Source organism: Balearica regulorum, chromosome 6 (assembly GCF_011004875.1).
Source record: "Balearica regulorum gibbericeps isolate bBalReg1 chromosome 6, bBalReg1.pri, whole genome shotgun sequence".
Taxonomy (NCBI): domain Eukaryota; kingdom Metazoa; phylum Chordata; class Aves; order Gruiformes; family Gruidae; genus Balearica; species Balearica regulorum.
Genome location: NC_046189.1, coordinates 10,565,779 through 10,591,779, shown reverse-complemented (window position 1 = coordinate 10,591,779; position 26,001 = coordinate 10,565,779).

Below are 26,001 nucleotides of genomic sequence, written 5' to 3'. Positions count from 1 at the left end.
AGATTTTTATTTAATGATCCAAAGTTAGTGTGATGATCTGAAGCTGTCCAATCTCAAGGTATCTAAATTATCCACCTTAGTCTGTTATGCCAGCATGGTTCAAACCAATTTGTACCCCATCCTAGCAAGTAGGACAAGCCCACACCGTGCATTTTGTGGGGCACAACTCCGAGCTTATCTGAAGGGAGCTCAGATAACACTCTGCTCTGAGACTTGCTCCGTGAACCGTAGTAAGGGGAATGGTAAGGTAAAAGCCCCAACCGACAAGACAAAAAGCCCCATTCATTTCAGAACTGCCCTCCTGATCCAAAGAGAAACACTGATGCAGGAGTGTTCAACAAAGTCCAAAAATTTGCTAGCACACAGGGGGATGTGAGTGGTTTTGTGAGACAGGTGATTAGATTCCTGGAAGGCTTACAGTCGTATGTTTGGTCATGAATAGTTTTACACGAGATGATACATAGATTTTCCCAGTTAGCATATCTTGATATGTACAGTCACAATTGTATTTCAAACTAGAATGTTCAGATATAACTCACTAACAAATACACATGTATTGCCAGTGAATGAAGAGGGAAAAAAAGGCGGGGGGGGGATATGAAGTGAGAAGAGTAGCTGTACCATTAGAAACCTTTTCCCTAGAATAAGCTGTCACCATCTCTTTTCTTGTTTGTAGAGATGTACTACGGAGACATATCTTAAAAATTAGTTTAAAATGTTAATGGAAGTGAAATTGGAAGATAATCTCTGTTGGCCACACCAATTCCTGCCAGCCCCATCGGCAGGATCAACAACTGAGGATCAAACTGCCTTGGAGAAACAGACATCTGATAAAAAATCTAATTTATTTTGAAAATTAGGCTGAATGAACTTTGCGAACTTCAGAATACAGTCCAAATCCTGACTCCTTTTATGTGCTATCCTGGATGAACAACCTTAGAATCTAAATAGATACGCCTATAAGGGAGGTTCAAAGAGAAAGAAGGAGCCAGCTGATGGAAATCTCAATAAAATATACTGTAACTGTATCTAGACATCTATTATTACAACGGTGTATACTAAAACATGCATGCTACTGAGGAAAATCTTCTGTACTTATAAACCATAGCTTGTAATGAGACCTTTTGAAGTTCCATGCATTAGCTAGAGAATGCTAGCAAGCCTGATAGAAATTAACAGACTGTGCAAACAGAGCCACAATACCTAGTGTGCCTCCTTTACAGTGAGTTGTTAGAAAATAGAGTAAGCTTTCTTCATGTAAGCTTAGCCTCAAAAGCTTTAATAAATGTGACGCTGTGGCACCTTAAATAGCCTATTAACAGGAGAAGTAGATCAGAGAAAGCCTTCATCCAAACAGCCTGTGTGACAGGCAACAATACCATGCACATGTTCTGAATACTCATCTGGCATTATCATAAACAGCTTCAGGAGGAAAGGCAAGAGAGGTGGTAGGGTGAAATCTGCTTATTCCAAGCAGCCACAGTACCAAAAGCATACAAAAAGCCTGCCTCAAGTAAAAGATTTCATGGAAAACATCAGCCACAAGAAAGGGCACAGGACGGAATTTGTAAGAAATGCAGTTCATGCGTGTATACATGTATTTTACATGGTACTAATAATCAGCATAATATAAGAAATAACTCCAAACTAGCTGTCTACATTACTGTCTCTAAAAGCAATCACAATAAAGTAAGATAATCTTAACTATCCTTGGGCTGCCAGAGAGCTCTCTAATTGCTCTATTTAAATGGTTCCGTTTCAATTAAATTGAGGAAAAAAAAAATAATAGAATTAAGTGCTTCACCATTTACAGTACTTGAGTGAATACAATTTACGTAATCTGTGTAGGATCCCCATTAGCAAGGTTCATGGTAAGAAACCATTGTGATTAAATCATTAAATCATATCCAGGAAGAGTGAACATTCCCATTGATATAGAAAGCTTTGATGAGATTTTAAACAATTAGAACCATCAAGTGCTTTTACGAATAGCAAGGATTCTGAAGGCATAAAAGGTTATAAAAATAGAGTTGGTTTTTTAAAAAAAACCCCACACATACTATTTTACCCTAATATGTTTCACTTTGGTTCATTAACACTGTTACAATTCACATCCAATTTCAGTCATTAGATCTCAGTTCAGCACTTCAGTATTTCAAGCTCTGGTCATTAATCTGGATTCATACAACCTATTCCCTCTGCCCCTCCCTATCTTTTCCTCAGAGCACCATTTTCAATAAATGATTCCCAAATTGCTGTTTGGACAGTAATTTCTAATTTCCGTGGTTACATTTCCCTCAAGAGCTGCTGCTGATATGAAAACCACATTGGAGAATCAGTATACTAGCTCTTAGCTTTCATTCTGGTGGGGTTTTGGTTGGGATTTATTTTTTTTTTTTTAAATGGTTTGGTAGATCAAACTCAAGGCCAGAAAATGCATCCATCAAAATGTGGATCTCATCAATAGATCCTGAAGACAGTGCCTTATTAATTTCTTTCAACAGTTTTATAACTCTTAAATATGTAGAAAAGTGGAAGTTTATAAATAAAACCAGATTGTCCAGTGCCTTGCCAACACAAAGGTATCACTGCAAGACTAGGTTGTGGTGTCACACCATAAATGAGAATGGCCCCAGCTACAAGATCTGCCATGGCTGTCTCACAGACATGAGGTTGTAAAGCAACCTACAGCTCCTTTGAAGCACTCATTGGCTTATCTGGAAATCCTTCCTAGTTCATGGATCATTGACTTGAAAGGTAGGTTTATCTGAGAAATACTAAGACAATCTTTTCCCAAGTGCCATAAAAACACTGCTATAGTTTTGGAGATACTCTTTAGTCTTCTTGACAAATTCATGACATTTGAAATTTTAGCTACTAATAAATAAAAATCTAAGAACAGTGGCACTGATTATTTTTTTGCCTTAGCAGAGAAGAATGTTATTGTGAATATGTAAAATAAACCCATTTTAAACTTAATGCTTCACAAATTTTATAGAAAAGATGCCTATAAGAAAATATTTTATTGATGATTTAATTTTCTTTCCAGCATAGCTGAAGAAGATTCACACCTCCATCTTCATTAGGAATGGTTCTTCTATAAGTATGAATTAAATCTGACCAGCATTTCCTTTTGCTAAGCAGGAGAGGACTAAGGAAATTATGATATTTTTAAAAATTTCTTATTTTCTGTGGCATTGTCTTTTTTAAAATGGGCGTGGTGATATCTTCTTGTTAAAATTGCAAATGACTGTCTCAGGCTCCTCTTCTCTGCTCTTCATGATATCCAAATGACTCTTTTTCAAATGTTTAAAAGTTAAGCTCTGAAGATTACTCATCTTCCGTGGTTTCAGTCATGTTAAAGACTTGCTGTGCACAAGATGGTACTTCTGAAGCTTCATTTCTCACCATTTTTATGAAGATTCTGAAAGCTAATTCTCAGCCTCTGCAGACTTTGCCTGAACAACATGCTTGAATATCCAGGCGATCTCAGTTGATGCTCATCTGTTATTTTTCCAGAGTTTTTCAGTTTACCCCTTAAGGACACTGAAGGTGTAAATTGGTCACTCACTATGTTTTAAGTCCCCAGGGTTTATACATAACGGAAGGCTCAGCAGGGCACAATCTTTCCAAAGTTTTCAGAGTGAATAGGATCCCTGGCCAGTTAATCCTCAAGGTAGCCTTTTAGAACAGCTTTTAGCTTCTCCAAACTATTTTGATAAGTCAGCCAACATTTTGAAGGACAGGAACTGTCTGACTGCCTCTAATGCATGAACATAAATAGAATAAATAATTGTAGACTCTGCCTTCGCTCTTCCCGAATGGCCTCACCTAACTGAAATTCTGACATCTTACTAACCAGGTCTTTCTACCACTATCCACACCATGAGATTGTGAACTTCGAAAAAGATAGATCAAAAAGTAACCATATGTCATCTTTGCCCTTGCTTCTACTTTTTTGTGTGCCGAAAGTAGATTTATAGATCATTGTTAGGTTTTGCAATCAGGTCCTCCTGCTTCAATTTTCCCCCTTTGTCTCTTTTTTTTTTTTCCTGTGACAGTCATTGTTCTGGCCTGGTGCTTACATACATTCCTGTCTTCAACACATTCCCCATTAAGTCATACTCAGCTGACTTCACTCTGAACTGCACCTTGACTGGCTGAAGAATTTAGAAGTTTAACTACAGATAATACTCTGAAGTCCAAGTGTTGGGACTTCAGCTCACATTTTCTGTGTCTATTTGCTTTTCAGAACAAGCCCAGCGAGTTCATTAAGACTTGCAGAAATAAGAAAAAAAAACAAACCCTGTCTTGCAACATTGGCAAGTGTCAGCCAGCTTAAGAGCTGAAAAAGTCTTGTCCCTTTGATCAACTGCAACAATAAACTTTCCTCATAATAGTGCAATTCTTTTGAAAGAAAAAAAAAAAGAAAAAAGAGGTTTGGAGTCCATTGTAAATATTTTCTTTAGAGTATGAAACTACCTAGAATGTTGAAAGCATTTATCTTTGAAGGGGAGTTTTAGGGAGACAGATCTAGTCAGAAAAACGCATAAATGGCAATAGAATAACTGCAAGTATTAGGAGAAGGGGAAGTATTTTTGCTACGGTTTTGGGAAATCGTTCTTAAATCCCTTTCTTTCAGAGAAACTAATGAGGACTAGTGCCTCTGGTACAAAATTTCAGTACTAGCCAATTAAAGCCTTAGACCTCTGAGCATTTCCATAGCTGCTTAAATGAAACCAGTGCATGTGAATATGTTCATAGTGACTCTTTGTAACAGCCTTGTACAGGTTATATCACTGCGTTCAATAATGCAGCCTTATGCACTGCAACACCCCAGCTGTAAACCTCAGAAACCCTTGTGAATTTAGCCAGAGCAGATTACAATATTTTTCACAAAGAAAAGAACAATGGGATTCTAGGTAAACTACCATAGAAAAGCATATGGCAATGCTTAAAAGGTACTCCAAAATCTCTGCACTAATGTAGATATTACCGTAGGGTTTGCAGCACTCATTTTCATGTGTATTGATTATTTTTTCTATCAGTTGTCTATACATATTAAAGTATAAAAAACAGAGTTTCCACCTATTACTATCAACTACTAGTTTCAAAATATTGTCTCTTATAAACAACTTATGATAGAAAGTTCAGAACAGAAAAGTAAAATTGACTTAAGCATTTAATTATTTTGCTAAAATCTCTTTGTCCTACACATTTACGTCGTACAAAACATTAATGATTTTGTGAATATAGCTATTTCTAACCTAAAAGAAAAGGCTGTGCCAAATGGAAAATAAAGCCTATATAAAAATGTGGATGGGTACTCAGGAGAAATGATATTCATTGATCTCCCAAAAAAATGCTTGCCTGTATAAAACACAGCAGTTAACACTGCTTTATATGATTCATAAGAGACTATGTGGCCATGAAAATAATGCTTGCAAACGATGCTTTTAGGGAACAGTAAGTTGAAAGTATAATGGTTCCTGCTAGTTTAGAGGACAGTAAAACAAATATTATCATATTCTCCAGATTTGTCATAGGGACACCTTGAAAGTTAATCCAAATTAACAAGAGGTATCAATTTAAATTGCATTCATTAAACAGTATTAAATCTTGATATTGACACTCTAAGGATTAGAAATATGGTCATGTTAGTGCAGCTTAACAAGCTAAGCCATAGTAACAAGCTTTGTATGTACTTGTGCATTATAAAATGTGTGGTAAGATGAATTAATTTAAACCTCTTAAGTGAATATATTTAATATCACATTTGCTGTGTTAAGAGCGTATGCACAAATATGTACTGCAGCTAAGCTCATGCCTAGGAACTAATTAGTAAATGCCTATCTATGAATATTTAGACTCACTCTGACCATTGCAATTAACTCTTTTCATACCTATCGTCTAGTATATATTTCAGGTATGAGGATTCCAAGGACATAACTTCATATTCCTTACCCCACAGTTTCTTTCAGCTGAAAAATTAATGTTCTCTTGTTGTTTAATAATGGTATATACATGAAACGGCCAAACTACCTCACCATCTCTGCTTTCCAGCATCTAGATTTTGATGCTCCTTTGTCTACTGGTCTCAGGACCAGCATCTGCTGGTAGAAAAATGTGTGAAGTTACCCAATGACTAATTCAGTTGATTCTGGAATAGTTTTAAATAGTTCATCATTACCTAACATTGCTGCTTGTAAAATAAGCTGCCTTATAATGTGATACTTAAACTTTGAAAAGAACAAAAAGAGTAGTGTAATGATTAACAGTAGAACCTGCAATCAGTTCTGAGAAAATCCATTTTTTAAAATGATTGCATGTACAGTATCTCAAATGCAATGAAAAGCGAACAAACGGCACTGTGAACCAAGAACTATACCTCACTTACTGCAAATCTCAGTCATTAGTGGGAAAAAGATAATGTATTATGGATGAACACCCAGCTAAAATAAATCTAAGCAATCCTTCAAGCAGGTATTCAAGTTCATGACTCCTTCCTTTAAAAGTAATGGGTTATTTTCATTAAGACACATATCTAGAGGAAAGGAAATGCCTTTTTAGAAGGTCTCAGATTTACTCTTAGGCATACAAAATTCTAAATATCAAGGGGAAAAAACAAATCAGTTCTAAGTGACTGTTTTGGTCTATATCGATTTGTGCAGATAGCTCTAAGCCTTCCTAAGCCTTTGTTTGGAAAAGGGAGTGAATTGGGCAGATGACAGAAATAAGCCCTTTCCTGGAAACCAACTCAGACTGGTGAGTCATGCAAGCTCGGTGTAGAAACTCACCGACTTCTACTTGATCCAAGGATCACCCCCATATTCAGAAACTCAACGAGCAATGTTAAGTCAGGGTTTATGAAGCCTCTGAGCAGATCTCAATTCTGCAGACTGATGAGCATTCTCTTACATCAAAGTTTTTAACCTTTTGTTCTTTTGAGGCTAGTGACACTGCTTAGACCTAAATATGCACTGTGCCCTTGTTAAGGACCAAGATGTTCAGTATCTTCTGAAACCAGGCTATCACAGATGAAGTTCTGCAGTAAGATTAATATATTAATTACTTCTCTCTACATAATCACACACTGTCCATTCTAATTTAATATACTCTGGAAGATCTCACTATGATAGACACACTAAAACCACATAAAATCAGTTAAAATATCATTATTTGGAACAACATCTAATATTTGAATGTAAAATGTTTATTCAAGAGTAATGGATTTCATTTCAAAGGCTTTATAATCCATGCTATCACTATATTAGCTAAATCAAAACATATCTTATGTAGAATTCATATTATTTGCATCCTGAAATATTATCTCTGTTTTAATTTAATCCCACATCCTGTCTAAAGAGCATGTGTATGACACACTACATAACAGACTGTACTAAAAAGCATCCTGGTCATACAGAAGAGTAACCTAAGCCATTACTCAGGGATCTGAAATGCTTTTCAAAAAAATCTTTTGCAGCCTTCCCATCCTTGGTGGTTCTTTGACATGAAAGTAGAAATTAAGAATTCACTGAGTGAAAAGCAAAAAAACCCTACAAAATTCAGTACATTTTATTAGATGTGTATTTTCACTAGAAAAAAAAATACCAATACAAGGGCATTGGTAAATTTCTTTTCCATTCCTGTTTATTTAGTGAATCATAGTCTTCAAAAATGTCTAAGTGTAATAAATGCTTGCTATAGAGTCTTTGAGGATTTTTATTTTACTTCAATGATACAAGTAGTCATTTCATCCCAAAGCAATTTGTTTGTTCCCTAACTAAATGACTTGCCTCTGCAGACAAAAGAACCTGAAAAGACCACTGATAATTGATGCACTCAAGTAGAAAATGAGACCATCAGAGGAAGTTTAAGGGAGTAGGTAAACATAAACAATTAAAAACCAACAAGTCTTCATATCTTATAAGTTTTTCATGCCACATGTAAATCTGTTTTTCCTCGATTGAAAGTAAAAACCAGTTTAGTATTTGCCAACTGCCAAAATAAATTTTTCCCTTCCAATTTCCATATAGAGTAAGTCTGCAGGTATACGTGTGTGCATGTACTAATATATACATATATTCTTAAAGAGCTGTCCTTGTAACTGCATGCCACTTTCTATTTCTAATTCCAGACTCCAGTGAACTATTTTTTTTAAGTATTTGACAGAATACTTGTTTAAGATATAATGACATAAATTATCTTCAATCTCTTCAGTGTGTGGAGGAAAGAACATCTATATCTATGTACGCATATACTGGTGACTCTTTCTCACTACCAGGTCTCCTCATGCATATTTAAAAAGCACATTCACCCTGATGCCAAGTCCTCCATTGGTAGTTATGTGTTAATAGAGCGTAAGCTTTACTAGATCTCTTAAAATGTCACAATTTCTCCAATAATTAAATTATTTCATAACTCCTACAGTGTAATTTTATTAACTGTTAAGAGCAGTCAGCTTCAGAAGACAACCCTTTCACATAGGTTTTCTTAAATTTTGAATTACAGTCAAGTGATAAGATTAACTGATTTGTGCTTTTTGATATTAACGTACAAAACTAATTAAGCAAAAGAATCCTAAGAAAATCAGTTTTCTTTCACACAAAAAGCCTATCTGACCATTAAACTAATCTTCTGTGTATATTAAAAAAACCTGAAAAAACACAACTTGGGAAGAAATGGGAAGCACTAGAAGAATCACTGCTGAAGAACTACAGAATCCCTTTTAAAGTGCGTTGATCTTCTGAACAGCCAGTAATTTTGCTCCATACATAAACAAAGATGGGGTTTGTATACTTTGAAAACTCCACACTTACGGAAATCTTCTTTTCTAACTCAATTTTATCAAATAAAGAGGTTTAGTTACAATAGATTTAAATGAAGCCTGAAAACGCTTTGCAATTTTCTTGTCTGAACATTGAGATCATTTCTTCAAAAGGCTAAAAATTAAAACCGTGGGGAAGCAGAGCAAAAAGTAACTCTCAAAATGCAGTACCTTAGCAGAAAATACTAAGATAAATGAAACTTATAGTTTGAATAGAGCTTGGCCTGCAGATAAGAAACCTGAATTCCACTGGAAATAGGCAGTAGACTAGATACGGACTGAGAAGAAATTAAAGTGAAATATCGCCAAAGTGAAAGGGAAGGAGTCCACAAGGACAGACACAATACAGCACAGAAGAGAGGTCACACCATACTAAAGGCAGAAAAGAAAGATCAAGTGTTAAAACAGCACGGAGAGCTGTATGGAGCAGAACCCTGGACAGAAGTGCCATTTTGTGAAATTTCAGCAATAACGCGTTTAACTATGGAAGAAAAGTAATAAAGGTGGCAAACGCTTTCACCTGGAAGCCTTAACTAAGGATCAGTAAATTGTGAGGAGTAGGCAAAGCACGACAACATCCCACAGAGCAAAGGATTGCTTTGTTCAGTTGAGGTTGCTAATCTCTACAGGTATGTATGCCAACACTAGTTTAGAGTTAACAGTAAAAAGTCAAATCCCCATCAATAACAAACAATAGCTGTTGTGGAATGAGACATATGGAAAAGCAGGCTCATGTTTGCTGATCCCTGCTCTCAAAGTGACCAAACCAAACCCAGCATTTTATAGCTCCTTTCCACGACCACCACTCCCTGTGTATGCAGCAGATGATCAACCCTGAACCTGACAGCGTCCATCACCTCTCCATAAACTGGACCAATATTGGGGCAATTGTGACCTAAACCAGGTATACCCAGACAAAATGTAAGCCTATAGAAATAGCAGTCTCCCTGTAGTCATGAGGTAGCCTCACTATGAATAATCCTCCGAATACAAATGTTTAGATATTATGAATTAATAATCAGTCTAACAAATATTTTCAAATTATTCAGAAAAAAAGAACCTTGTCATTCCACCAAACAAACAGATTTCCTATAGCAAATATAACCAAAAAGATCTTCACAGCTGGCATAAATCATTATGTTTCCATTAACTTTAATCGAGAAACTTCAACTTCCATTACTGGGTTCAAATACAGTTAATATACTTGTCATGCATGATATGTCTCCTATATACCTTTCAGGTAAAAATATTCGGCCCAGACTTCATGCAAAAACATGAAAATATCCAGTCTGCTATTATGAAATCAAAAAGTAACACTACAAATGAAACACAGAAGAAGAGAGGAATAGCTTTAAAAGGGGGAAAGCTCTTATAACGCAACATGTAATTAATATATGTCACATTTATGAACATAACAAGCAGCAAAAGAGTAGAAAACATATGGCAATCTCTTCTTTGATAGATGAGAACAAAGAAGAGTTAAGGTTGAGCCTCTTTTTCCCCTGCTCTCATCTTCTCTCATCCAAAGTAAAACTTGACTTGCTTGTCTTTAATTACCATGATGCCAGATAAAAAACAAAAATCCTCGAGACAAGAACACAGCAAAAGGCAAAGGCAGCAAAACTGTCAAAGTGGCGGCAGAGCCTCCAGAAAAGAGGAAAAACTGAGAAAAGCCCGCATGAGCCTTGACTCACCCTGTGGGAGATCAGCCTCTGCCTTGGGATGCTCAGGATGGGAACGTAACACTGTGTTGCCACTGGCCGTGGGAACGCACCTTGTGGAATAAACAAAAAACAACAACAAAAAAAAGAATAAAGGCATGCTAAATTAAACTTTATTCTTTTGTTAAAACAAGCTGGTACTGTAAATGGCTTCGCTATTACTAACCAGAGCAATTTAAATCTTTCTGCACACAAAGCAAAGAAAATAACTTATTTTTGTTTCTCAGTTCCTTTTCAGCAGTTTTAGTTTTACCTTTGAAAAGACCTTGAAACAGTATTTTAAGAAGAAGAAGTGGGAAGGTGCAGCAGGAAGCAAACTCCTGTCAGGGCTCAGTGCGGGCTGAGGGGGGTGAGGAGTCATAACATGGCTGCAGGGCAGGGCCTGCCCCACACCACTGTGGCAAGGAAGCAGGGTCCGTGGGGGATAATGGCAGCCGAGGGCGGCCCAGAGTTACGATCCATGGGCACCTCTCCGTGAGGTACTGGGGTCAGCGCCAGAAACAGGGGCCTGGGCAGGTGGGGGAGCCGGCCAGGGACAGCCAGGCCCAGTAGTGTCCCCATGGCGTGTGGGGAAGGCGAGGCTGGAGGAAAGGCTGTGGCAAACCCAGAGCTGGCCCCGCAACCCGGGGGCTGTTCTAAAAGTGTGCTGCGCAGCAACGCCTGTTCCCATGGAAAGCAGAGAGCACCCACGTGCAGGGAGCCAAAACCACAGGCGCCGCTCAGGAAACTGAGGAGAACAACCTTGGCCAGGCCAACCTAAACCAGCCCAGGCAGGACGCCCACCCCCGCCCGGGGGCTGCCAAGCTTCCTGCCCCCCGGGTCACTGCAGCAAAGTCCCCTCACAAGCTAAACCCCACGCAGGGGAAGGATTGCGTCAATAAAAAGAAGTTCCTGAAAACTTTTTCTGAAATCGCTTATTTGTAAAACTGTTAGTATATCAAAAGAACGCAGGAGAAAAAACACGATTTGTTAGAAGCTGACTTCCATTTTATAAGAGGAACAGATGTTTTATTGTAATTAAAGCTCATCTTTTTTGTACAAGGTGACTCTTGGAGCACGCATATACTCCCAGTAAACAAGTCTACTGTATTGCTTTCATACGAATGTTGATGATCCACAGTTTTCTTGTAAATCTAGCTTACACTCGAAGAATTACTTTTAAAAAAATAAATCTCTATTTCAGCTCATATGGCTTTTCATTCTATTGCTTACTCTCCCAGCTAAGCCCTAAATAATTACTTTTACTTAGTATGTCTTGAATATTTATGGAAACTTCCTTCCTATAATATAAAAATGAAGCATAGACATCTGAGATTAGTAACCAAATGAACCCAATGTTGAGTTGATTAAAACCTGCTTAGCAGCAGTGTACCGCATTGTCACACTCATATAAGCAATTTTACATAGTTAGAACTATCCAATTACTTTTTCAAATGTATTAGTGAAGCGTTGTAAACAGTGCAATGTGCTAGTTTAAACAACACACAGTAAAATATGTACACAGTTAAGTAAATCACCGTGTCAAGCTCTGGCTCTCTTCTAGCAATTATCATGTCAAAGTCAGCTCAAGGTCAAGTTCAAGTAGGGGCTGTAGGATGTTTGCAAGTGGGAACCCGCTGGGTCACGTTCGTGAACACAGAAACCTTGGGCAGATACAGTGCAAGAAAGAAACAATGAATGTCACCTTGTAGGACACCTTCTTTCCCACCAGAGAATTTACCAAGTAAAACAAGGTGCAGGCTTCTGAATGCTTATTTATCTCAGGATTTATTTCCTCAGGGCTTCGAGTTTTCTGTTATCTTTATAAAATTATATTCTTCTATGCAGATTTTAGATTAACATAACTCAACAGGAATTTCTGTGCTAACAAAAAAACCAAAGTTAATCTAACAGTACCCTTAATACAGGTCAGGTACTGGTGGCAAACTAGTCATACGTGTTAGGCAGGTGATAAACAACCATATCTGTAGATTGAATTTAACCATCTAACCGGTGCCTGTACAGCAAAATAAAGATGCTACTATGGATGACACGTGCATGAGAGCTAGAAGGAAATGAAGGCTGATGGGTTACTCCTCATCAAAACTACTAGCAGAATCTTACAAACCTACAAATTTCTGGAGCTGAGGCATGCTGACGTACCTTTCCCCTGCTTAGCACAGCCCTGATGAAAGGCAATTTTCTGTAGACAGTGTCAACCTGTTGATTAAAACCTACATGTCAGGGAAAGTACAAACTTGACTGTGAATGTGTGAATGATTCATTATCCAGATGAAAGGAGAGCGCGCTTGACTGGGTACGAACATCACCTGCTTGTTTTCTTCCAGTTTTATGACTATCTGCCACTTGATTTTAGCAAGAATAACATAACAAAAAGGAGTGGCATTCATTCTTTCTTTCTTTCTCCCCTTTCATTTTCAAGCAGGAAGATGCTGTACATGTCTGACAGTTTTCAAATGAAGCATTTGTCACGTTCAAGTCAGAGTAACAACAAAGTCAGAACCCAACTTGCTATTGTGATAACAGGAAAGTCTCCACTGAATTTTTATTGGTGGAATAGGAATGCTACTCATTTTATTTGATGGTTTTATCTGGAAGAAATAATGCAACAGACCATTGCTCTCCAGAAGTCTGCATCTCAAAACCTTCCTTCTGTTTCTATATTAGTTGTCAGTCTGAATTTTATACATCTGAAATTACTTAAATGCTAAAAGACAATAAATATATGTTAAATCATAAATAGTCAAGTCAATCCTCTTTTGTGCACCTCAGCCTTCTTTTATATCATGGACGTTGGCTTGATGTAGCAGACTTCAAGACAGTAAGGATTTTTACTTTGGCTCCAGTGAATGCTGAGAATGCTCTTACCAATGCTTCTGCAACTGAAGGGATTTCAAGTGCTTTTACTAATGAATTCTTAATCTAGTTTGGTGGAAATGTACATTAAACATAATATTCAGTTCTGAGATTAACATTTCAGAAAGAAATAAATAAAATGTTTGAGTTCAGAGCAGAGTAATGAAGGTGACCGATATTTTTACCTATAATGAAAGATTAAAAGAACTAGTGAACACAGAGCTCTACTGAGCAATAATTTAGGGGTTACAATGGTAGTGTAACTTTTCAATAGCATTCCTCGGAGAGTATAAGATAGCAAGGAGGTCAATGAAGTATTTAAAGCATCTGAATCTCGTAGTAATGAGAAAAATCCAACAAAAAGAAATTCAGAGAGAATGCTGTGAAAGAAATACCAGAGTGGTCTCACTCACGAAATTATCTTCTAGGGGAAGGAAGGGGAGAGTGATGGAAACCCCACAGCAATGAAGGTTTTAAAAGTAGGCCTGAAAATAAAGTACAATGAAAAATTCCCTCTAAGTGAAGTTACCTGTTAAGCCACATCCATATCTAAGTTCTATTGCTGAATATTTAGCTCTATTGTTATTTTAATACCATTAGTCAATAGTATATCATAATGATTTATGTTGTGGTGTCATTTTTTAAAACATCCCTTTCACAAGTATCTCTGGGAGCAATAACCACTAAAATGTTTGCAATTTGCAATCTAACGTAAAAATCTAACATAAAAAAAATTTAAAAATAAATCCTTTATTAAAAAATATGGTATATCTTTTAAAAAGGTTATCTTTCAGTTTAAATTCCAGACTAGTTTTCCTGCCCTCTCAAAATATTGAATTCTTCCACTGCAAAGGAAGGTGAGGAAAAGTTGGGTAAAAAGGACAGTAATTTGCCACATCTTTTAGTGAAACAGAAATTTTAACCACTTCTATGTTGGCCATTTTGTTATCAGTAATTGCATAAACACATCTTATTTATAGTTACCATCTAGATAACTGCTTTTAGCTTCCAGAAAAGCTCACTGAACTACAGAATAATCTCTTAAAACCTTATGCATTCTAATTCTGTATTTATACATGTAGTATAATGCATGCTGTAGACTGACATATGATAGCTACTGTAGGCAAAAATTTTACAATCAAGATGCACTATACAGAAGTAGGCCTCAGATGGAAGTGTTTTACAGGTAACTGCTTATTACGAGTCCTCATTAATGCTAAACTGTAATGGGATCCTTATGGAAACTTGTAAAAACAATTTTCAAATAATTGAATTCAAAGTTATGGGGCACTTAAAGTGTTCTCTAGTAAACCAGTAAACAAGACTACAAGGAAGGATAAAGATTAAACAAGTAGCTTTTTGCTGCCTTGAGAAGCCATCACCTCTGAACTGGCTAGATCCACTTAAGAATGCTTTTAGCTTGATAACTCTAAATTGCCAATAATTGCACTAATCCCACTGTTTACTGTTAGGAATTCAGTTACAAATGGCTGACTCAATGCCTAACACACTGCACCCTTCAAACTCTGTTCAGTTTCACATATTTGTGTTAGAATGAAGAAATGGGACAATACTTTTAATATTATTAACATTTAAATGTTAAAAATTAACAGCTACAGTAGATATATGCTTTTTTTATTTTACTCTTCTACAAACGGTGTTATGAAGATTAATGAAATTAAAAGGATTTGAGATGTCAACTTGGAACTTAACTCAAAAATGAACTTCTTCCAGATTCTGATTCTCTTTCCTTAATTACAGATAAAATGGAGATTGTCTGTTAATAACTCCTAATTATAGTGGAAGGACTTATATAGGTCTCAAACACAGAGGAGTAATAATTCTAATCAAGTTCCTCTCTTCATGATAAGAAGGATTGATAACATTTTGTGTCTGACAAGAACATGAAGCTACAAAGATGCAAAAGTGGACTCTGCCTTACAGAAAGAAATAAGTTTTCTAGAACCAAAGTGCCAGGTCTCCTCACGAGTGTCTTCAGAAGTTAGATCTGTCAGTGAGGACAGATTTTCAGTGTTTGTGTCTATAAATTTTGCTTTTGGAAAGCAGTGTTAAATTATTAATAAATACTAAGTTTTTCTATGTGATTGGATGTATAGTTGCATCATACACAGAATATTATGAAATAATATCCCTGCCTAGTTTAGGTGTGTCGTGATCAGAAGTGGTCAAGAGACAAGGAGAATGCTCAAAAATAGGTAGGTAGGTTCACACTGAAATGAATGTTGAAAAGCAATTATTTTTTTTTGTTATTTTAGCACATGGAGTGGGTGTCAGAGACCAGCACATGCTCTGCAATTTAGTGTTCGTCTGTATAATAATGGCCTCTGTGGTCAGCAGCTTCACTGCTGGATCATAATAATGGATGGTGTCTAATCATCATCTCTTATCCACTACCCAAATGGCAATTACAGCCATTTCCTCACTGGAAACTGCAATCTCTACTTTATTTGGCACTAAAATTATTAGCTCTTTTAAAGAGTTGTAACATGGATTAATCAATACAAAAGCTGTTTACATAGTCCTGATAATGATCCATTATCCCTTAATCTGATTCTTGAGCTTCCTCAGGGTATGAAGGGGGTTTTTTTTCTTTTTAAATGAATATCATATCTTTAGTAATGGGCACATGGAGAAGCTAAGTAGGCTCTCTCCCCAAGCTATATTACCCAATTCATTTTGTCTTTCAAGACAAGATTCATTTATGGAAAATAATTATATTCAGGAAAGGGAAGTAATAATGTAACAATGTATCTACCTAATACAAACAAGTTTAAGGTGAAATCTGACCTAAGTGTTTGCTGAAATGCTGGGATTTAAAAAAAAAGTCTGTTTGGGCATGACAAATCATACCATTTACTAACATGCCTAAAATAACCTGGGGAGTGTTAGAATCTATTCCTAGACATAACTGTGCAGTGTATGGATTGCAATCAGTATTATATATGTACTTTGTGATAACTTGAAAATGACGGTTTGTCACTACAGGTGTTAAAGTCAATGCTTAACATAGTTTGGCTTTTGAGTTCAACTTGATGTTTGTTTTATATTTGCAATTCTGTGATTAATAAAGTCATATGAAGTAAAAAAAAAAAACCAAACCCCCCCAAACCCCAAAGAACACTACCCATCCCCTCAGCACAGCATGAGAGGAAGAACAATGGGATTGATGAAATAACTACGTGAGAGGAATCACACAACAGTGACCGGAGCACGCAGTGAGTTCTTGAAGAGGTGCACTGAACATCTGCAGTTTGAATATCTAGGGATGGCTGTGGAAAGCAAAATAAAAACATGTTGTCATTTAAATTAATGTTGTCATTTCTTTCAGATTCTTCTCATTCCACTGGCAGTATTCTGCTAATTGGGGCAACTATTTAGAGTTTTACAGGTCTGCTTTTGAGCAGAAAAGAAATGGACTTAGATGAATATGAGTCTTACTATGATTAAACATTAATCTAGAGAAGAGGGAAACCAGCATGTGAATTATCAATGCTTTCAAGAAACTCAGATCAAACTGACTGCTCGAATCATAAAGAACAGTTTATTCTTTAAGAATTAACCCAAATAGGAAATGAAAGTACCAAAGCAAATTTTCTTTGTGCTCAGGTTCTCATACTTCGAGGTTCAGTGCCTGTACATAAAAGCATAAATATCTTTATCTCAGACTGAACATTGCTTTGATAAATAGCATTGGAGGTTATATATCATAGTGTAACATATGACACAGCCTTGATTTCCCTGGAAAACTATTTTCTTTTTTCTGCTTCATCCCTTCTGTATTTAGCAAAAACGAGCAGGGATAGGGAAGGGGGAAAGAAACAAATACAATCTAGTACAAAACCAAAAACCACCAGAACATGGCACACCTAATTTTCAAAGCAATATGTTGGATTAAATATTTTTAATATTTACAGGCTTAATGTTGATGAGATGTACAAGTATCTCTACCTAGTTAATCACAACTTCTTAAAAGAGTCATCTGTTCATTGAGAAGGGCTGCTGTAGGCTTTTGCATGAAGGTGAGTACATATTGGTAAGTCTCAGAAAAAGCTGTTCAGTTCTTGCATTCAGAATGATTAAGAGACAGGTAGAATAAGCCTTACTGGTGAGAAACACTTTCAGAACTTTCAGTAAATCGTTCAAACACTTAACATTAAGAGTATTTTAATTAAAATTTCACAAAATCATAGAACAATTGAGGTTAAAAGGGACATCTGGAGATCATCTTGTCTAGTATCCCTGCTATAGCAGGACCACCAAAAGCCGGTTTCCCAGGACCATGTCTAGACAGCTTTTGAGTATCTCCAAGGATGGAGACTCCACAACCTCTATGAACAACTTGTTTCAGTGCTCGATCAAAATTTGGGGTTTGCTTTTTTCCCTAGATCTTTTCTCAGATTATCTACATAGCTTAATTAGAACAAATGCTCTTTCAAAGGTAGGGAATAAAGACATGGTTACTAGGGTTCCTCTTATCTGTTGACCTGGAAAGTGGAGCTAAACTGTTGTAACATTAAAGATGTAAATGTCTGTAACACAGTCTGGAAATGCCCTCTCTTGCAGCAAGAAATAGTGTCTTGCAACATGATTCAATATCTTGTTTTAGGTGGCAGCACCAGTACAAAGTGAACTGGTGGACTAGAAGTGTATTTCTCTACATTCATGTAAGCAGAGTCTAAGCCACTTGCCCAGATGCATACATTTACATTCCAAGTACCTAAAATTAGGTCAGCTGAATACACTGCAACAGTCAAAGGAGACTGAAATAAAATAGCAGTACACCTATAGCGTTGCTAAACAACTCCGACGTTCTCTACAAAACTATTATGGAGATGATATATGTTTATAGAGCTTTATCCAACAGAAATTGAGAGACAAGATTAACACGTTTTTATTACTAGAATTAATAAAACATTTCTTATTATGAGGTTATTACCCTCTACATACTAATACCTTCCTTGCCCAAGAATACAACAATGCTGTTACGGGTACCGTTTTAGGGAAAGTTATGAAGCGCATTTCGCCATTAATGCAAAAAAGCAAGTACTTTGAGATTTTACATATTTATTTACTTGCACATCACATATAAAATAGCAACCACATTATTATTATTGCAGGCCCAGTAATCTAACGTTGACTGCGTTCCTTAAAACACCTTTCAGTAACATAATGTATACCATTTATTGTTATGTTCACTTATAGAACCTTGCTTCCCTAATCCAACTTCATCTGACATCCATTTTCTACTGAAATTTCACCAAGACTCTGTTCAATGATTTACATAATAAATGAATTAACAGTGTATAATTATTTGTAGTGATGATAATCAGCTGTGATTATTGACCAAGTCTAGCTATAACTATGTCAATAACAAACACGGCAAGACACAATTAGGGCCAGAATAATATACTTTACAGCAAGCAAGATAATAAGAGCCGAGTAAGTATCTCAAATCAATTTCTACTAATAGCCACTTTAACAAAATAATCAACACTGCTTTACTCCTATTTGGGATTCCTTTCTATTAATTTATCATAGCTGCTGTTGTTTCATAAGCAACGCTTAACACTGCCTTCAAAGGAATAATTTTCAGTTTTCATTTATCCAGTCAGTGTCCATAAAAGTTCACTCACAAACAAACTTCAAAAGACATTCTGAGTTAATTGGTCATGAATTAGCTAAAAGAATAGTTCACTTGAGTAAGTCTCTTTGTAGGAAAAAGAAAACAGCAGTTGAAGGTAAGAAAATAGATCTTTTAAATTCAAGGAAATTCAGGGTGAAGAAACCCTAACACTCCCAAGAGTGAAATCCCAAGCATTTAACTGCTGCCTTCCGGACGGGAAAAAAAAAAAAAAAAAGATTCAGGTGTCCTAAACATGTTTATATGAGCATAAGTGAAATACTCCCTCATTTTTTCCTATTTATGACCTCCCCATACACAGACTTTAAATAAGCAAAAGCACAGTTGGGAACTAAGTCTTGCCTTTTGTTCTCTTTTCATGTCACCATACTCTGGTGGGGTGTTTGTTTAGTGGGGCACAGCAGTTTGCGGTGGGTTCTGTTCCTAACAGGAATATTATTTTGTTGTTCTAATTTCCAACAACGTACACAAAGAGACGAGAATATACATGACAACAAGTAAAAAGGTTCTCAGTCAGTCCTTGCATCTGAAAGCCAGTGATTTTGAAAAATGTCTGGAACTCAGTTGTCCCTCCCTGACTCACCACGGCAGCATGAACTGAACATACGTATTGGACACACTGAGGCTGCTGCTGCGTGGGGGAGGGAGATACGGCACGAAGGAGGTGAGCAAGTGGAAAACAGCATTTGACTTCCGTCTCGAAGCGTTGTGCCTTCAGGAACACTGCTTAGTGGAAACAAACAAACAAACAAGAGCCTATATACGTAGAGCAGACTCATCGATTTAGTCCTAAGAGACAAACGACCATTTGCAACTATGCCTACTTTTCCAACATTAATGAATCATTAAGTATTGTTTCTGGACCTCCCTGACCTTTCAGTGATTAAATAGCTGATCCTACGGCACTGTAGAGTATTTAAAGTCCTTGGAATGAGCATTCTTAGAGATGGTAAAAATGGTGCCTTGCATGTTTTATATATGTTGTATTTAGATTATATATGGATTCCCAATAAGTGTGAGATGAAACAAGTGCTAAACTCCTACCTTAATAATCCAAAGCAACATTTCTTATTCAGGCTTCCAAATCAGCAGCATTTGTCAAATGGCCACGACAGGATGGCATGAATGTAGTGTGGGAAGCACTAATTACAATAACTCTAAGCTGGCAATGTTGCAGCTAAGATCTTTTCAGGATCTTTTCTCTATGTAAATCGACACCATTTCCCTCTCATTTCTTCAAAACTGAATTATTTGGAAAGAAATAAAATATTCCTTCCAAAGTACCTTTCCCATCACTATGGAGATCACTGCTTTTCAGAATCAGAAATTTTCTTATCTACATTGCATCTAATGAAGACAAGGAAAAATGCTTTTACTCTCAGGTAAGTGAAATAATATTTCACTTATCCTAAATTATTGGTTTAATTGTTTGGTGATTTCTGAGGAGGATAAAATTGGTAGAAGTAAAAATCTGACTTTCTGGTAAATCCTTTCCACATTTAAAAAAATATATATACAACTGAACATTCCAAATTCAATGTATACACATAATCCCCAGGCACATTATCATCGAGCAAATATTACAGTCTGGGTGAGGTTTGCAGCACTCCCTACAAACTTAAAATTCACCAAATTATTTTATTCAGAAACAATCAGCAAAGACTACGGGATACACCAACTGGAACCAGAGAGGACAGAAGGGAAGGAGGAATGAAAGGTTAAAAGAACAACCTAATTGATAAAGTCTGGGAAAAAACACCCAGAAGCAGAATGTAATTTTAGGGAAACATAAGTGGTAGAGATAATGTCAAAGCTAGTTACTGCTTTTTGCACAGCACAGGCGATAGGACAGAAGGCACGCACAGAAAATGGAACCTGGAGCAAGTCAAATGCCAGGGAGAGGCGGCTTTTCATCACTGCGCATTAATCCATTTCTGGAAGGTGGAGGTCGCTCTTTTCATTGATTTCTGTTTGTCTCAACAATTAGATCCTCTTTGGCAAAAGCAGGTTGCAAACGCTGGCTGAAGCACTCATGAAATCACAATATTAACTTGCAGAATTACACTTGTCTTAGAGCACCTTAATGTGACTCGGATCTAGAATCGCAGTTCATTTGGAAAACTATTTCCTAAAAAGCTTTCCAAATTATTACAGTTGGATTTAGGTGGCAAGTTACTGGGTTAGGCTTTTTCTGAAAGAGCACACTAGGAAAAAAAAGAATCCTTAAATATTCATACCATGCCACGTTACTTTGTACATTATGCATATTTATTAGCACAAAACCCCGAGTATGCTAGGTATTATTGGGATACATTGCAAAACACCGTCGCTGTTTAGAAAAGCTCTCAGCCTGATGGGAATAAAGAAGGAGATTACTTATTCCATGCAATTCCTTTAGCTGCTTTCCTTCTTCAGCAGCATGTTGCCAACCAAAATCTATGCTATGTTTGGAACTGGACACCACAGAAACCCCATGGTTTGGAAGAGGCAGCAATGGTCTCACTGAATCAGCTTCTGGCAAAAAGGAAGAAAATTCTTTTCAAGAAATTACTCTTCTCTACTGTTGTCTCAGAACATCTAAGAGTTATAACTGATACCCTAGAGCAAGGAAAACCTGACTTACTTTCAGAAGTCCTGTTTAGTGTTTTAATATTTACCATTATTAACTTTCTTAACATCAGTTTGTAAGCTGCTAGGCTTGGACCTGTGTACGCTCTTCTCGGGGACTCCTTTTTCCCTTTTTACTTTGTGCCTTTCTATGCAAACTCTGTGTATAGCCTCAGTATGTAAAATCCTGCCATCGATCACACCAGTTGTAGCCATTGATACCAATTAGGATGTATTTGCTTGAGAGCAAGCATCCGCCGTAAGATTTAAGAGACCTGGAGTCTTTGGATACGGCATGCTGGTTTTATAGAAGGTACTGCACTGGTAAACAGACGATAGAAAACTACCACGTATGAGTGTTATGATTGACCTTGTTCTCCATCTTTGCTAATACGTGGGAAAAAAAGTAAAGTATCCAAAGAAAAGGATGCCCTACTAGTTTGATGTACCTGCAACTCTTGATTACATTCCTGTTGAACTTGGAATAATATTTAGCTGTTATTGGCAGTAACTTTGGGATGAATTTGCAAAGATAAGCTCCATATTTTGTACTTTCAACCTGTTAAGAGTGTTCCTAGAAGAAAAGTTGCCAGAGAAAAGGTCAAGATAAATCTTTATTTAGCATAGAGGTTTCCTAAGTTAAAGCAGACAACAATCTACTTTTTTATTCAACCTTCACTAGCAAGCATTTTACTTTGGGTAGTAGAAAGCAGCATTCTGTGTGTGTTAAGCTTTACACACTGGAAGGTATGACGTTGGATGATGCTGTGATTGATGATGTGAAGAACAAAACATTAGAACCAGTGATTATTTTTTAACGAACTGTGCAACTCAGGATTATTTTTTTTTATACCTCTTTAGGAAATTGAAGCTTCTATTTTTATTGGCATTTTAACACACATAGGTGTAGCTCTGTTTTTCAAGTGATTTTCCTGAAAATATTCCAACTTGATCAACCTCAGAAGATTATTATCAGCAGCTTGATTAAATGGATGTTGTAGTTAAAGTTTCACTTACTTGTCTTGCTCTTGGTGTTGAAAAATCTGTTACGCTAAAGTCTGATATACATTAGTAATTTAAGATTTTATTTTATTCATAATCTTAGAAAGAAAAATTATATTTAGTGAAACAGAATGGAGACTTAGGAGGAACAGTTGCAGATTTATTACTCTTTTGTCTTCAACTTTTTCTTTATGTAGCTAAGCCCAGAGAGATGCTACTGAGAGGCACCCTCAGTACTACTGTACCAAGTAGAATTAAACTGAAGAGAATTTAATCCATCAGGCTTTTATTAAACTTGCAGAATCAAAGACGACATTCTGCAGAACAAAGACAGCTCTCACCTTTTTTAAACAATTTTGTGCTATTCTAGATTTCATAGGTTCTCACAAATTACTTGGATTTCTAAAAATGTAGGCTGCTACACTACATTACCCTGTACAAAAGATAATCAAGAGGCTTGCCTTCCAATACTTACCATCACATTTTAATGGTATCCTTTTCTAAAGAAATATAGCTCTGAAAACACAATAATAATAAACCCCTAATACTTATGCATTCTGCTTATAGGGAAAAAGATCAAACTGTTCTTCTATGATAAACTCTCTCTTATTTAGAAGTACTGTCTTTGCAAAACCACAGAGCTAAACCTGCAGGTCCTCCTACTCATGGGAGGTAGTCTAATGTTATTATTAACTTTTAGGAAAGCTTTTGTACAATATCTGAGTCATCTCCTCCATTTCTTGAAAGTAGGCAATAGGACTTTCCACAACTTATCCATTAAAAACAGCATTAAGAGTTTCTGGGGTTTTCTGCAGCTGTAATTGAGGGCATTGTCTCAGACACAGGCTATGCCCGAGACGGTACTTTTTGGGGTTTACTGCCCCTGTAGCAGAATGCAAAATAGAAACTGTAGTTCGAGTTACGGACTTTTCCTAATGATGGAAAAGATTTAGTATTATCAAAGAGCTGTCTTTAGTAAAAAGTTCTGTCCTATATTAATGACTTAAAAAACCCCAAGACTAATGCAAGCCTGAATGATTACATCCAAAGCAAAAAATTATTGAAGTCCTTAACTGCCAAACTTACTTTTCAATTTACAGAGACATTACTTTAGGGTGATAATGATGAGTTCTCTAAATAGGTCGCTGGGCCTCAGCTGCTCAAATCCCTTCTTAATAATTTACTTGGGGTAGGTTGGATCTTTAAAGTTTGAATGGAATAACCAAGCAGCGCTAAGCGCAGAAGAGCACCGTCTGCTCTGAGAATCGGAGCGGAAGTGTCATAGCTGCCACTGCTGCTGGTCGTGCACGTTCCCTCTGAAAAGGGGTTGCACCAATGATGGCAAAAAGCATAAACAGTGACAGAAGCATTTTTATATGTAAGTTGTTTCACATGGGACTTAAGAGTGAGGTAGAAAGCTATATTTTTATATTTCTATACAAATAGAAATATAGGAGAGAGCTTTCTGTCTAAAAGTTTCTACAAAGACAGAGGCAGGCTACGATGGAGTTCAGAGATCTCAAGCTAGGCGCCTATTTGAGGGAGGTGAACCCACGGTGTTTGATTAGACAGTAAAACAGGACTCCTAAATTTATCCTGGCATGTACAGTTACAGTGCTGGTCAGGGGGCTACTTCAGAGTACTGCCTAGCTTTTATCCGCACTCTAACGCGGCATCCTCATTGATAAAACTGGAAAGCCCCAGACGATGGCTAACCTTACTATTAGTAGATTTAATTTCATCTTGATACCAATTAGCGACCACTTTCTATGCCATCCTGAAAGGGAAAATGCCCTAGTATTTAACCGTAACTGCGATTGTGCTAAATGCCTGCACTATAACTTAATATACAAAGGGTTGCATGAAAGTGCACTTAAGAAGATGTATTCATTATACATACAAGGAAGGTATGAACTGGAATTTCACTGTGGAATTTGCAGCATGAAATGCATAAAAAAAATTAGTGACACGTTGGAAGCCTGAAGATTAGAGGGACTTGCTAATACCTGCGTGTATGGCTGATGTTTGGGTCTGTCTCATAAGGAGCGAGTGCCTCATTATCACATGATTATATGTCATATACAGTTATATAGTCAGGCATTGTGCTCTGCCTGGGAATTAAGATGCTGGTCAGCAAGACTTTCATGCTAAAGCTCAATAAAATGAACTTTTATTCTACTTTTGAACATTCCCAAATTGAATATCTTTTTACAAAACAAAGGTGCGGGCTTTTTGCTTGTGCTTTGTGGGGGGTTTTTTGGGCCACTAGTCTCCCATTTGAATTTTAAGATAAGCTTATGGGGGAAAAGTTTTTATTAGTTTAGTGGCAGGGCTTTATTTGCATTTGAAACAATTCTTTCCGAGCTCTGAAACACAAGAAAATGTTAACAAATCGCTTTGCAGCTTTTACAGATAACTGAAGGGCAGCAGAACAGGGAGGACCTCAAGGAAATAATTCACATGGGGGAAGGCATTCATCTTAATAGTGCTTAATCAGGAAAAGCAGGACAAGCTAAGATTATTCTGCTTTACAAGGTCTTTTTTTTTTTTCTTTTTTTTTTGATCTGGTTCACCAGGAGAGGGTAATTTAATTTTAAAGGATCAGAGGTTTGGTGAGATAAGTACACTCCTAGGTATTTAATAGAAGTAAAACAACAGGTGAAAGGAAATTTAGTCCTAGTTTATACAAAGTGTCTGTAGAAAGCCACCAGGGAAATGTCTGCGTTGGACTTCAATTTGTTCGGAAACCACAGAGGCTACCAAAATGATTAGGAAGTGTCCTTGCTAATGATGCGGGCAGGACAGCGGCATGGTGGATAGTTTTGATGTCAGTAATTGTCCACAGTGGCCAGAACAGCACAGTTCTGGTGGGAGTACAGAGCAAACCTAGGTTTTGCTTGGTCAGACTCTTCTTGATGAAGGCAGTCTGTACACTAAGGAGCCACACGTGGGCTTACAAACGTGGCCATTTTCCTGAAACAGCTCACAGGCGATGCTGATAGCCAGCTGTGCAGGTTTTTGAGAACGCTGGAAACAAGGAGCTCCGGGCTTGCTAATACAATTTATGGCCAGGTACTTGCTCCGCAAAGCAAGCACAGCAAAGCCCCATGCAGATAGTTAAGGGATTAAAGCACCTGTCACATGAGGGGAGACCTGAGACCGTTTAGCCTGGCCAACAGAAGGCTCAGGGGGATCTCAGCAAGAAGACAGAGCCAGGCTTTTCTCAGTGGTGTCCGGTCACAGGACAAGAGGCAATGGGCATAAATTGGAATCCAGTAAGTTTTGGTTAAACATAAGGAAAACACTTTTCTACTCTGCAGGTGGTC